We start from the raw sequence: 13,837 nt of genomic DNA on the forward strand, positions 1-13,837 counted from the left end.
CTTCCATTTGCCTCTGCAAAGTCAGAACAAGATGTAATGGGATCATATTTTTTAACTCTTTTCTGAGGTATTTTTAATTGATATAAATCTTTCTTGTCCTGAAATTCACAACTCATGGAATGAATGGCACTCACTAACTTAGAAAAAGGGAGGAAACAGGCTAGAACAAAGGATTCATTGGAAGATAGTCTTTGTTCCCCAAAAAAGGGGGAGGGGAGTTGTTCTAAATTACAAAAACTTTTCTTAACACATCAAGGACAGCTATGAATTATGAGTAAAGAAAATCTTTGCCATCAAAGGGGGGAAGTTAAAAGAATATGCACTAGGTAAGGATGATAGGATGTGCAATAGGTAACGCTCCATAAGAATGGGGAGATCACCCAGCCAAAGGAAGAAGGTTTGTGAGACCACAATGTATTTGTTCCACAGCTGGAATGTAAAGAATACTAGAAACAATCTCATTTTGTAGGGGAAGGACACCTGGGTCACCCACACTAAAATGGAAAAAGAATGAGTGGGAACATACTGAAGAAAGGTATGGTCTGTTTCTCTATCTGCGTTTCTTTAAAACAATTGGCAGCCATTTTGCTTTTGAGCCCTTCACCCTCCTACCTTGCCTCGAAGCTGGGGAAAGGGATCTGGCTGGAAGCTCTGCGGTTCTTACCTTGTCTGCACAACTCCGTGAAATGTGAAAAGCCCTAACGTGCCACAGGTTTTCATTCTGTTTTCCCTTACCCCGTGAGACATGACCATAATATGTTTGTGGGGCACCTCCACAATCCTGTCTTACCACAAGTTCTTTTTGGTCTTGTTTTTAGTTTGTTTTGATTTTGTAATTAAGCCACAGAGTCAAAAATAATCCAAAACAGTGAAAAACATTTAAGAGTTGTATTAGTGTCCTAAGGCTGCTGTAACAAAACACACAAACTGGGTGTCGTAAACAACAGACCTCTATTATCTCACAGCTGTGGAGGCCAGAAGTCTGAACAGGGCTGCTTCCTTCGGAGTCTGTGAAGGAGAATCTGTTCCTCACCTCTCCCGCCACATCTGGAGGTGCTAATCATCTCTGGTGTCCTGGGGTTTATAGAAGCATCACCCCAATCTCTGCCTAATGTTCACATGGCGGTGTTTGTTTTTCTGTGTGTATAACTATCTTGAAAATCTCTCCTTTTTCTAAGGATGCCAGTCATATTGGATTAGAGATCCAGTTTGACCTCATCTTAACTAATTCATCGGCAAAAACCCTACTTCCTAATAATAAGGTCACAATCAGAAGTCATGGGGATTAAGACTTCAACACATCAATATGGAGAGAGGGGACACGATTCAATTCATAACAGTTCTTTTGGCTTATTTTAGACTTTAATATAGAAGATTACAAGAAAATTCAAGAAAAGCCATTTTTTGGTCCTCATCTTGAAGAAACAATGGGAAGTCTGTGCAATTTAGAAAAAAAAAAAATGGAAGGGTGCTCATTGTCTGTAAGGAAGATACATTTGCTCTTCTCCTGACTTTCTGTGGTTCGCTAAAATCAGGCTTGCCTCGGGTCCACATCAGCAGACCCCCACTCAGCATTGAGGACACACTAACTGTAAATAAGTTCCGGTGAAAGATCTCTGTCTTTCATATTTTATAAACCTAATGTTTTTCTTGCTTTTATTTCTGGAGGTCCATTTTTCACACGCAAATATGAGAACACATGAAAGAAGAGGTATTTTCTCATCTTTACAGAAGTTTCAAAAAGGAGATTTATTTTGCATCTTTGACAGACCAATCCATCGAAATACATCTTTTTAAAAAAGGGATATTTTCCTTTTTTTTTTTTTTTTTCTGCACTGGGGGCCAATAAAGGAAGCAGGGACCCTAATTTACATGAAAAAAATTAGAAACCTTCTTTGAGGCACAGGTAAGTCTTATTGCCTTTCTTAATGTGTCACAAATCAGAGTAGAAGCAGCCAGCACCAAAAATTCAAGAGTGCTTTCAATTCATAAAATATCATGGCCTCCAAAGGCTTCCGGGAAAAGTATTAAGTCTGGTCACTTCTGTAGCAGCTATATTCTCAAATACGTGTTTTAAAAATAAATCTCAGCGGGCAAGTCTCGTTTTATCATCAAAGCATTTCTTATGTCCCCATCTGAGGAGATGCAAATAATATTTATTACATGCTCCTCTGCAGATGGTAAAATTCCATACAAAATAAATAAATATTCCCTGTCCTGTAGAAGTGTACATTTTCTGTGTGTTCAAACTTCGATAGGTAATGTCCAAGCTAGAGCTTAACTAGCTAAACGAGCTTTTTTTTTTTTTTTAAGATTTTATTTATTTATTTGACAGAGAGAGAGAGAGCATGAGCGGGGAGGAGAGGGAGAAGCAGACTCCCTGCTGAGCAAGGAGCCTGATGCGGGGCTCTATCCACAGACCCTGGGATCATGACCTGAGCTGAAGGCAGACACTTAACTGACTGAGCAACCCAGGTGTTCCTAAACAGGCTTGATGGAACTAAGCAGTCACTCTTACTGTGACCACTGTCATACTCCAAGGATTCCCTTGATTGTATTTAAAAAGCAAAACAGAACAAAAAAACCACTCAAGCAATTTTTAGGTCTAAAGTCTGCAGAGGAAGGGAATCCAGGGAGGAGGAAACAAGGTGTGATCCTACTTCTGCAGCTTCTAGCTGGGAGCAATTGATCCACTCACTTCTCTTCTCTGAGCCGCTTGTCCAAAAAGGAAGCAGACACAGTCGATGATGTTTAAGGCCAGTCCAGGTTTAAGTTAGTTGCACAGTGAGGCTGGCTCTAATTTTTCACTTCGTGTTCAGGTTTCTCCTTTCACAACACACTGTTTTCTTATACTGGTCGTATATTAAACCAAAATATTAAGAATTAGATTCAACAGTGTTCTGTTTAGCTTGCTGATTCATTTCAAGGGAAACAGACCAAGGGTGTTTCTCATACATAAGACATTAGAGCTTATGAGGAAATACATTTTCAAAGTGACTTTTCAGTTTTATTTTTTTCCTAAATATGTAAATGGCAATTTTAGATTGTTAATGAACACCATGCCCAGTCAGGTCTGTCTAGGGGCAAAATCCCTTAAGATGCCTTCATCCTGTAAACATCTCAGAAAGCAAATCTCATTGCAAGTCAAAGGTAATGTGCCCAAAGGGTGCTGTGATTTCCTTAAATTCTTAGCAGTGTTCTTGTCTCTGACTCCTTCCCTCTGGTCATCTGGAATTACACTCCATGGGAAAGAGGCTGGCAATTCTCCTCTCTGTCAATATTACCAAATAGGTAGCTTTGGAAACAGTTTCCTCACTGGAGTATCACAAAAACCTCCCGAACTGATAAATCTTCCAAGTTCATCACCGAACAGATAGCCCCATGCTTGCATCAGCACTTTGCTTGGCATTTGAACTCCTCGTTACTGACTTAAAAATAGGAGGATCAGGGAAAAGGGAAACAGATTCAGAAGTGCAGAACCTGATAAAACAGCACGGGATGGGGTGTGGATTAAAGCAGGAAGGGAAGAACAGTGGCCACTGTGCCCTGCATCACCTCGTCATAACCCTGAGAGGGAAATGCAAGTGTTTCTCGGGGAAACCATCCCCTGGGGCAATCCCCCCTGGACAGAGCTGGGGGATCCCAAAGGGAAAGTAAGTCCAATCAGCATCCTTGCTCTATTTCCATGTTCCGCCTGATGGTAACAGTCTTCATTTTACTACTCTTTGTAGGTTCTAAATAAGTGTTGGATGAAGGGATGTGTGAATGGAAAGTTTATACATGAATTAATAGTTTCAGATGATCTCTGAGGTTGATTTCTAGTAATTTTGCAACAACATGCGGAAAGAATAGGCATAAAATCCTCTTTAAAATGTATTTGAAAGAAATTAAAGCACCAGTGAATATAAGAGAAGCTAAACTAGTCTATGGATTACATTTGTCTTTTAATCCACTTTGCCCTCTATATGAAATGTGACATTAAGACATCTGCCAATATTTTAAAGGCTTCTGCTGGTGCCTGAATTATATTTTTAAATTAGACCCTAAAGCTGCATTCTAATGCATTACTTTCATTTGCTAAAGTATGCATACAGCCTCACTCTGCTCCCAGGGTATTCTTTATTTAATCAGTCCGAGAGCAGCTCAAAGCGTCTCCATCTCCACGTGAATCTCTGCCAGATCCTGCTGACTTGTACATTTCACCTCTCTGGTGATACTTGACCTCCTTGAAGGAAAAGAAAACAGATACATAATTGAGCAGGAGATGGGGAGAGGAGAAGAAAAATCCCTTTCAACAACCAGTGAAATGTATGCAAATCTGACTCTGCCTCTGATGTGATGCATGTCCTAGGAAATGCCACAGTAAACAACGGTAGCCTTCCCTTGTAAAAGTCGATACAGCATTGGTATGTTTGACCAAAAAAAAAAAAAAAAAAAGGAAGGTCGAGGTTAAGGAAATCAGTCTACTGTTGGTTATTTTTTAGAAAGGGGAAGGTATTGTTTGGACTCTAATGGCAGTAAGGGGTGATGACAGTGGAGTTTCCCTTTGAACCTGCTTTAAACAAAAAATCGTTGGTTCAGATCTTGGTTTTGATGTGTAGATAGAAGACAAGTTGGAGATCCAGAAAGAGACCGGAATCTCCCAAAGGGAGAAATGCAGAGCTTCAGGGGGGAAAAGTCACAAGTAGTGGATGCGAACTTGGGAGAACTCTGTTACTATCCCAGTAGATGTTAATTGTTCATCCTGAGAACACAGACGCAAGCGCGTGGACTCTGGCAGAATTGGATTCAAGTCTGAAAGCAGCTGTTTGTTGACTGTGGGACCCTGGAAATGAGTGGATACTCACTGAGTCTCAGTTCCCCCATCTACAAACTCTGTATAAAAGCAGAGACCCGATCTCCATTCTAGGCTTCTGTAAGGATTAAATGAAATACTGATTCAAAGCCTGTGACAGGAGAGTTAGGTGTTCCATCAATGTTAGACTCGGATTTGGGATATTCTCCAGTATGCTGAAGTAAGCAACTACCCCAATTCTCCGGAGTTTAGCGCCACAGGTGTTTGCTTCTTCCTCATGTCATATGTGCTAAAAGGTTGGTGGGATTTAGGGAGGGGAAAACAAGACTCTGCCATTCGGACCCCTCCTTGGTCCTTGCAGCAGTGCAGATACGTGAGAGGGATGCATGAGAGCTTTCTACTATCTTGGGCCAGAAATGATGCACATCACCCTTGCTCATGGGTAACATGTCCTTAGACTCTGCCTTACAGCCAGGCAGTCAGACATGTCGAGGAAGAAGATGGAATATTGGTGAGCATTGTCTCAGCTGTTAGTGACTTTCTTCCACCAAGACCTCCTATGCATACGCTTCACGCACACACAAAAAAATATAGTTTGCCTTAAAACTAAAAACAAAGTACGTTTAGTATAATATATAAATTTTTTCACAATGTAGGTATCACTAGCACATTTCCACCTACCAGGTCTTCATCAAATAATGAATTTGACTAAATTGTGTTGCCATAATTTCAGCCAAAAGTAAGGAAATACCAGCTCTCCGCATCCCACCTACAACATACCTTAATTTTTAGTTACTTTGGCAGCTCAGTGGATAGCAAAAATCTGATTTCCATTAGGTTTTCTGAAAATATAAAAATCACCTTCGGGGCGCCTGGGTGGCTCAGTCCTTAAGCGTCTGCCTTCAGCTCAGGTCATGATCCCAGTGTCCTGGGATCGAGCCCCGCATCGGGCTCCTTGCTCCGCGGGAAGCCTGCTTCTCCCTCTCCCACTCCCCCTGCTTGTGTTTCCTCTCTAGCTGTCTCTCTCTGTGTGTCAAATAAATAAATCTTTAAAAAAAAAAAAAATCACCTTCATGCCTCCTTTGCCAATTTTTGGTATTTCAAGGGTGGAAGGGACTGTAGGTTGGGAAGCATGACATGAATCATGTGGGTGACCCCAGCTGCCTGACATGGCGGACTCACTCCTAGAAAGTGGTCTTTACCTCCACATCTGTAAAATAAAGTATTAGGATATATTCTTCAGGGACTCTTCAGCCTCTAATATCAAACCATTCTACAGTAATTTTCAATAAGGATTTCTGCCTGGGATGTATAATGCTGGTGGAATTTCCTCTGCATTCCACCAAATGGGTTCAATTTCATAGGGACCCAAGAGATTTATTGCCTACTTCCTGCCAGATTAACCACCTCTCTTGGTATCCACAATGGGTCAAGCAGAGAACATTTTGATGAAATGATGTTCACAAATTCCTTCACAAACAGTATTCAATACTACTAACAGTAAACACTGCTATTCCTTGCCTTTAACGTACTTGTACTTGAATGGTTCAAGTCATGTTTTGACTTCTCTTTAGGGCACTCTTCTCTCCTTTAAATAAAAGTTCGTGTTTTAAATGTTGTCTGATTATCATAGGAGGACATCATTCAATTTGCCCAAGGAATTTGGAGCATGGCATTTATTCAACCAACATCTCTTAAGACTTTACTGTCTTAGGCCTCCTGTTAACACCAGGATACGGAGGTAAAGAATGTAAATCTTTTCCTCGAGGAGCACTCTGAGGAAGAAAAATTGGTAAAAAATAATTACCATATAGCTTGATAAATATAAAGATAGAGGGAAGAAAGGAGTGATATGTGTTCTTTGAAAACAGGAAATTTTATGATACCCTGGAGCATAGAAGCTGTGGTTTATCAGCTTTCACAGTGAGGGAATATGTGATGACAATTAATTCACCATCATCCCATTCCACTATAACCAATCATGTCATTGACATCTGACCACATTTCAAGACATGAAAAGGAATCTCTCGTGATTAACCCATTCCTCTTAAAATCGCTAGAAAGCAGATATGTGGGATATGTAGAGTAAAATATGGGTCACTAATGCTAATTTAACCAAGAGTAACTCAGAGATTCTTGGGGGAGAGTATCTTGACTTTCAAATTGTCTTCTTTTTTCCCTGTGCTAACTTACATGTTTCTTCCTGATGTCAGCACCACTCCTGACCCACAGATTTCTTTCTTTCTTTCTATTACTCTTGCTTTCCCCGCATATTCTTATAGTCTCTCTTCTTCCTCAGATGACTTTTCTCTTAAAGGCTCTTCTTAGATCACCTTGCATTCTAAATATCACCTACATACTCTAAATGAATTTTACGCTGATATTCAAAGAATCATGAGGAAACGTTAGCAGGCATTTCTCTGCTTGCTATGAGTTTTCTAAAACACAAATTCAGTTATTAGGGGCAGGGACTATTGCACCAGACATAATATGTATCCCTGGAATGTCGATCCAGGTGCCAGAAAATTGCAGGCCAGTAGGAAAATGGTGTAATCTGTGATTCCATCTGGCCCATGAATTTCCAGTGGCCTTGCTTATAGATTGTCAGAACTGTTCATTAAGTTTGTTGTGAAACCAAAGGCTTAATATCTGTAATTTAGAGGGTTCAATAGGCAGTTAAATTGAGTGAAACTATTTTTGAATGACTACTCTAGTTTCAGAGAAATAGCCGACATTGCAGCTCGGAAGAGCTACATTTGAGGCAGCTCCAGGAATTTAAAATTATTTATAGGCCCTTTAGAAAAGGGCTTTGCTCTGCTAACTTGAGAAACTTTTTTTCTCCTTTTTCTCCTTTTTTTTTTTTTTTAACAAAAGCTTGAGTGCTGACAAAAGGAAACATTTCTAATGCAGATAGGTTATCAGTCACAACCACGTAACTTTAACTGGTTCAAAAGGGGCAAAGGTTGATTGTGTTTTCTGTTTTTGTCTTTGTCTGATCTGTGGTTATCTTCAAATGCACGCACCATCGTGAAAATGTGTTTACACGTAATGTATGTGCTGAAGGGGGGACTGTGATGTGCTGAATGAGAGGCAGAAATGAATTTCTTATGGAAGTCTTTCTATGCCAGCCATTTATAAGCAATCCCTTAGACACTTTATCAATAATGGGGATAGTTATCCCTTCCTCAAATAAGGGGAGATTCCCAAACTCAAAGTATGGCGCTGATAGCTGATGGAAATATGACATGTTCGGGTGCTTGACACGAAAAGCTGATGAAGGATGCCTAGGTGGTTTAGTGGGTTAAGCGTCTGCATTCGGCTCAGGTCATGATCCCAGGGTCCTGGGATGGAGCCCCAAGTCAGGCTCCCTGCTCAGCGGGGAGTCTGCTTCTCCCTCTTCCTCTGCCCCTCCCTGCTGCGACTGCTCTCTCACTCGCTCTCTCTGTGTGTCTCTCTCTCAAGTAAATAAATAAAATGTTTTTAAAGAAAGAAAAGAAAAGAAAAGATGATGCAGACATCCAGGTGATAGCTAAGAACAGGTGGGTATCGACATACGCCCTCCGGAGGTGCACGCTGAAGAGCAGTGGGGCCTTGTGAGTGCTGCTGTCATAACCACCTAATTTTAAAAGGTTTCCAGAGCAGCTCAGGAGCTCATTCCTACATTATGCACAGGGGCACTGGAAATTCATTTCTTAAGGGCTAGAGAAAATTTTATCTACTAATACCAGGAGGATTCTGATGTTGTAGGGGCAGAAATTGCTAGTTGCCTCCCCAAAATCCATCTCCCTTTTCTCCTCCCAGACCCAACACTGATTTTCTTCAGAATAGCCAGGATTAAAAACATTAAAAATATGCCAGGATAAAAGTGTAAAAAAAAAATTACATTTAACTCTCTTACAGTTTGGGTGACACGCTTAATGCAAAGGAGATGTAAGTGTAAGTGAGCTGGGGATTTCTGGGAAAGTTTTGCTTTCCTGGAATAGATGCCACCCCTTTTTTCTGTCATTCATTTCCATCATCTTCCTTCCTGGAATGAGAGCGTGAGCTTGAGATAGAGCATTTCTTTTGTGATCAAGAGGCAATCAGCAAGATAAAACACACACACACACACACACACACACACACGATGATAGAGCAGAAAGCAAGAAGGAACCTAGGACATTAATGATGTTGTAGACTTTCTATTATGAAATAAAATGTAAACCATCACCACTAATTGCACTGTTGAGAGCTTCAGTTAGGTCTCAGATGCAAATGCATTTTTGGGAATTATAAGAATATGCAGTTTCTATGAAGCATTTCCAGTACATAATGCAAGTAAACAAGCAAATAAGTAAAATGAAAGCCAAACACAACCCTAACCAAAACTGTTCAATATGTCAAAGGGTAAGTAATCATCTTTGATAAGAGATATCATGTTTATACTATAATTACAAAGGAATACTGCTCCATGATTTTCTTTATTCTGATGTATTAAATTTTGACCACACATTGCTGTTTGGTAAATAACAATGGAAATGATGAAATGAATTTAAACACTGTCCTGCAGTGAATGCTTCCTTGCAGTTGTTTAAGAAAATGAACTTTGAGATATTTTCATATTTTTAAAGCACTCATACAATTTTCCCTTTGCATTCTTTTCACCGATGCCTGTAGTTTTAGAAATCATTGTCAATAATTATCTTGATCACTCAATTTTATTATGTCCCAACCTATCACCTCCTCATTGGGTTTTCTTCAGTTCCTACCCATCACCCAAATAAATGACTGGCTTTAAAGAACACAAGGAGAGTCATTAAAAATGCTTTTCCTGAGCAAGGCATTCTCCCAACATTTCTGTGAAGGTTTCACAAGATGGTTGGGGTACCAGGACACTTACAAATACAAAAATAAGCTCATAATTCACCCTAGACCATGCTAAAAGTATGTTATTAATAACAGGATTTTAAAGCAATGAAAAATTTCTGTAGTTGAGCAAGGCTTTTTGTTAAAGCAGTATTTAAACAAGGCTTGTGGGGGTAAAGGGAGTAACTGAATTGAAGAGACAGTTTTCTAGGCAGAAGGAAATGGTGTAAACAAAGAGAGGACTAGAGGGCACATGTCAGATAAAGATGGATGTTCACAAATCACCTTTTTGGCTGGAGTACAAAATGAGTGAAGGGCACAAGTGGAGGGAATAGAAGAGGTTCTTTGGATACAGATTATGGATTGCCTCAGTATATCTAGGAGAAGGGACTGTGTCCTGTAAATGGTGAGGAGCCTAAGCCTGTAGAAGGTTGCCCCAGATTTGACAAATACTTAACTGATTTTTTATCCTCAAAGGCAGTAATTTATGTTTACCTAAAATAAACACAGTCCTAATGATATCACCATCTTATAGACACTATAGACACCTAGGGAGGATGTTAGGGGAGACCATGTAGGGAAGAGCAATGGTGTGCTCCTCCTCCTAATAGCCAAGGTGGTATCAGAGACCTAATTTGAAAAATGAAATCTCATTCTCACCTAGTGGTAACAAGGAGGCCTCCCCACTGGATGTCAACCAAGGCTGAGTGGACAACCTGGACTTCCATGTTCACCTGATAGTGATGAGGCAGAGCCCCCTTCACCAACCAGAATTCTGTAAAAGAAGACCTGTTAAAGCCTAACATTTAAGTAAGATCCGGAGTCTTAAACTATAATGCCCCCAAATGGCCAGGCTTCAGTAGAAAATCATTTGTCATACTAAGACCCAGAATAATCTCAAATTGAATGAGAAAAGACAGTCATAAGACACAAAAACCAAGACGACACAGATATTAGAATTATCTGAAAAACACTTTAAAGCAACTATGATAAAAATGATTCACTGAGCAATTATGAACCCACTTGAAACAAATTCAAATATAGAAAATCTCAACAAAGAAAAAGATATAAAGAAGAGTTAAATAGAAAGTATATAACAAAAAAATATCAATAGCCAAAATTAAAAACCCAGTAGATGGGTGCAACAGCACACCAAGAGGGGCAGAAGAATCAGTGAACCTGAAGATGGACAACACAAATTCTCCAAATCTATACAAGATCAATTATTTATAGAACTGAAAGACTATTCAAAGAAATGGTGGCTGGTAAATCCCCAAATACAGAAATAAACATAAAACTACAGTGGCAAGAAGCTCAACAGACCACAAACAGGATAAACCTAAAGAAATCTACAACAAAACACAAAGTCATTAAATTTCTGGAAACTAAAGACAAAGGAAAAAAAATTCTTTAAAAGCCACAAGAGAGAAATCACACAGGACCTGCAGAATAAACAATTCCAGTGAGGGCAGATCTCTCAGCATAAACTATGGAGGCTAGGAGGAAATGGCACAGCATTTTTCAAGTGCTAAAAGAAAATAATTGTCAGCTCAGAAGTCCATATCCAGTGAAAATATCCTTCAAAAAATGAAGAGAAAATGAAGGCATTCTCAGATAAAGGAAATTCAGAGGACTTACTACCAGCAGACCTACTCCAAAAAGAATGGCTCCAGGAAATTCTCTAACAAATGGAAAGTATGTGATAAAAGAAATTATCTTGGAGTGTCAGGAGGGAAGAACAGAAAAACAAAAAATACGGGCATATGTAATAGAAATCTCTGGAATTTCCCAAGTTATATAAGAAAACTGAAGCAATGCATGTAAATATTTAAGATAATTATTATAAAAGGGAGATATTAAATGGTGCTTAAGGAAGGTAAGAGTTGTACACTTTGCTCAACTGATAAAATGTTAGCATTAGTAGACTGTGGTAAGTCAGATATATGGTTATACTTAGAGTCACCATTAAAAACACTATACAAATTTATATATACTCAAAAACACTACAGGCAAAACAAAATGGCATTCTAAAAAATGTCCAAGTAACTCAGTGGAAGGCAGGAAACCATTTAAAAAAAGATGTGAAAACAGAGAGAACAAACAACAGAACAAAAAGAATAAAAAAGCAATCACTATATTAAATGTAAATGGTTTCAATACACTAATTAAAAGACAGAGAATGGCAAACTGGGTTAAAAAAATCAAACAGCACAACAAAAAACACAGCTCAACTATATCCTGTCTATAAAACTCACTTCAAATGTAATGATGTGCATATGTTGAATGTAAAAGGATGAGAAAACATATACGAGGCAAACATTAATTTTAAGAAATGAGGAGTGGTTGTATTAATATCAGATAAAATAAACATTAGAACAAATTATCAAATATTGAGGGGGACGTTCTGTAATGAATACAGAGTGGTATGGAATGCATGTTCATGCCTCCCCCCCCAAAATCATATGTTTAAATCTTAATCTCCAATGTAATGGTATTAGAAAGTGGGGTTTTTGAGAGGTATTAGGTCTTGAGGGTTGAGTCCTCATGATGAGATTAGTGCCCTTGTGCAAAGAGATAAGAGAGTTTGCTTTTCTCTGCTTTTCACCATATAAGGACACAGAAAGATGTCTACAAATAATTATGAGGGTTTTCACCAGAAATGGCCAGCACCTTGATCTTGGACTTCCAGCCTCCAGAACCATGAAAAATAAATTTCTGTTGTTTAAGCCATCCAGTCTGTGGTAATTTATCATAGCAGCCTGAGCTGGCTAAGACAAAAGGTCAAACTACTAAGAACCATGAAAAATAAATTTCTGTTGTTTAAGCCATCCAGTCTGTGGTAATTTATCATAGCAGCCTGAGCTGGCTAAGACAAAAGGTCAAACTACCAAGAAGACACAGAACCTAAATATATATGCAACACACACACACTAAAAAATAATGTGATATAAAAGTGGAGGAGCAAGATGGTGGAGGAGTAGGAGACCTTAATTTCGTCTGGTCCCAGGAATTCAGCTAGATAGGGATCAAACCATTCTGAACACTTACGAACTCAACAGGAGGTCGAAGAAAAGAATAGCAGCAACTCTCTGAACAGAAAAGCAACCACTTTCTGGAAGGTAGGACATGCGGAGAAGTGAATCAGAGGTGATATTCAGGAGGGTAGATGGCAGGGGAGGGGGCCTCCGTCGGCCGCTTCTGGCAAGTGACAGAGCCACAGAGCACAAAATTGGAACTTGTAGAAGTCGGCTCCGCTGAGGAACGTCACTCCAGTTGCTAAGCGGGGGGTGGAACCCTCACTGGGGCAGTATGGTCTCAGGACCCTCAGGGTCACAGAAAGACTGGGGTACCTGAGTGTGGCAGAGCCCCCAGATATCAGACCGGGGAAGCCGGCTGCAGGGATGGAGCCGAGGAGTGGGCTCTCAGCTTGGGGTTGCCATAATCCGTGATCCGTGGCACAGTCGGGCCACTGCTCTTCCAGCGGGGACCCAACAAACGGCAGATCCAGGGAGACTCCCTTCCTCCCCAGGGAAGAGTGGCACGGGGATATACCACAGGGATCTGCTGGGTTTGGAGACTCCACACCAAGTCGGGTGCCAGAGATAGAAATGCTCGGTCACAGGCCGGGTGAGCATGGAGCATGGCCGGAGACCAGGGAGACGAGAGTGACTGACTGCTTTTCTCTGGGGGCTCACAGAGGAGTGGGGAAAAAGAGAGATAAAGAACTACTGGATCACGAGGGCAGAATTCGAGATAAGTGATACCATAAGATGAAACAACATTAGAATAATTGGGATCCCAGAAGAAGAAGAAAGAGAGAGAGGGGCAGAAGGTATAATGGAGCAAATTATAGCAGAGAACTTCCCTAATTTGGGGAAGGAAGCAGGCATCAAAATCCAGGAGGCAAGAGAACCCCCCTCAAAATCAGTAAAAATAGGTCAACACCCCAACATCTAATAGTAAAACTTACAAGTCTCAGAGACAAAGAGAAAATCCTGAAAGCAGCTGGGGAGAAGAGATCTGTAGCCTACAATGGTAGAAACATTAGATTGGCAACAGACTTATCTACAGAGACCTGGGAGGCCAGAAAGGACTGGCATGATCTATTCAGAGCACTAAACGAGAAAAATATGCAGCCAAGAATACTATATCTAGCTAGACTGTCATTGAAAATAGAAGGAGAGATAAAAAGCTTCC

Source organism: Leptonychotes weddellii, chromosome 10, assembly GCF_054177405.1.
Source record: "Leptonychotes weddellii isolate Sample4059 chromosome 10, ASM5417740v2, whole genome shotgun sequence".
Taxonomy (NCBI): Eukaryota; Metazoa; Chordata; class Mammalia; order Carnivora; family Phocidae; genus Leptonychotes; species Leptonychotes weddellii.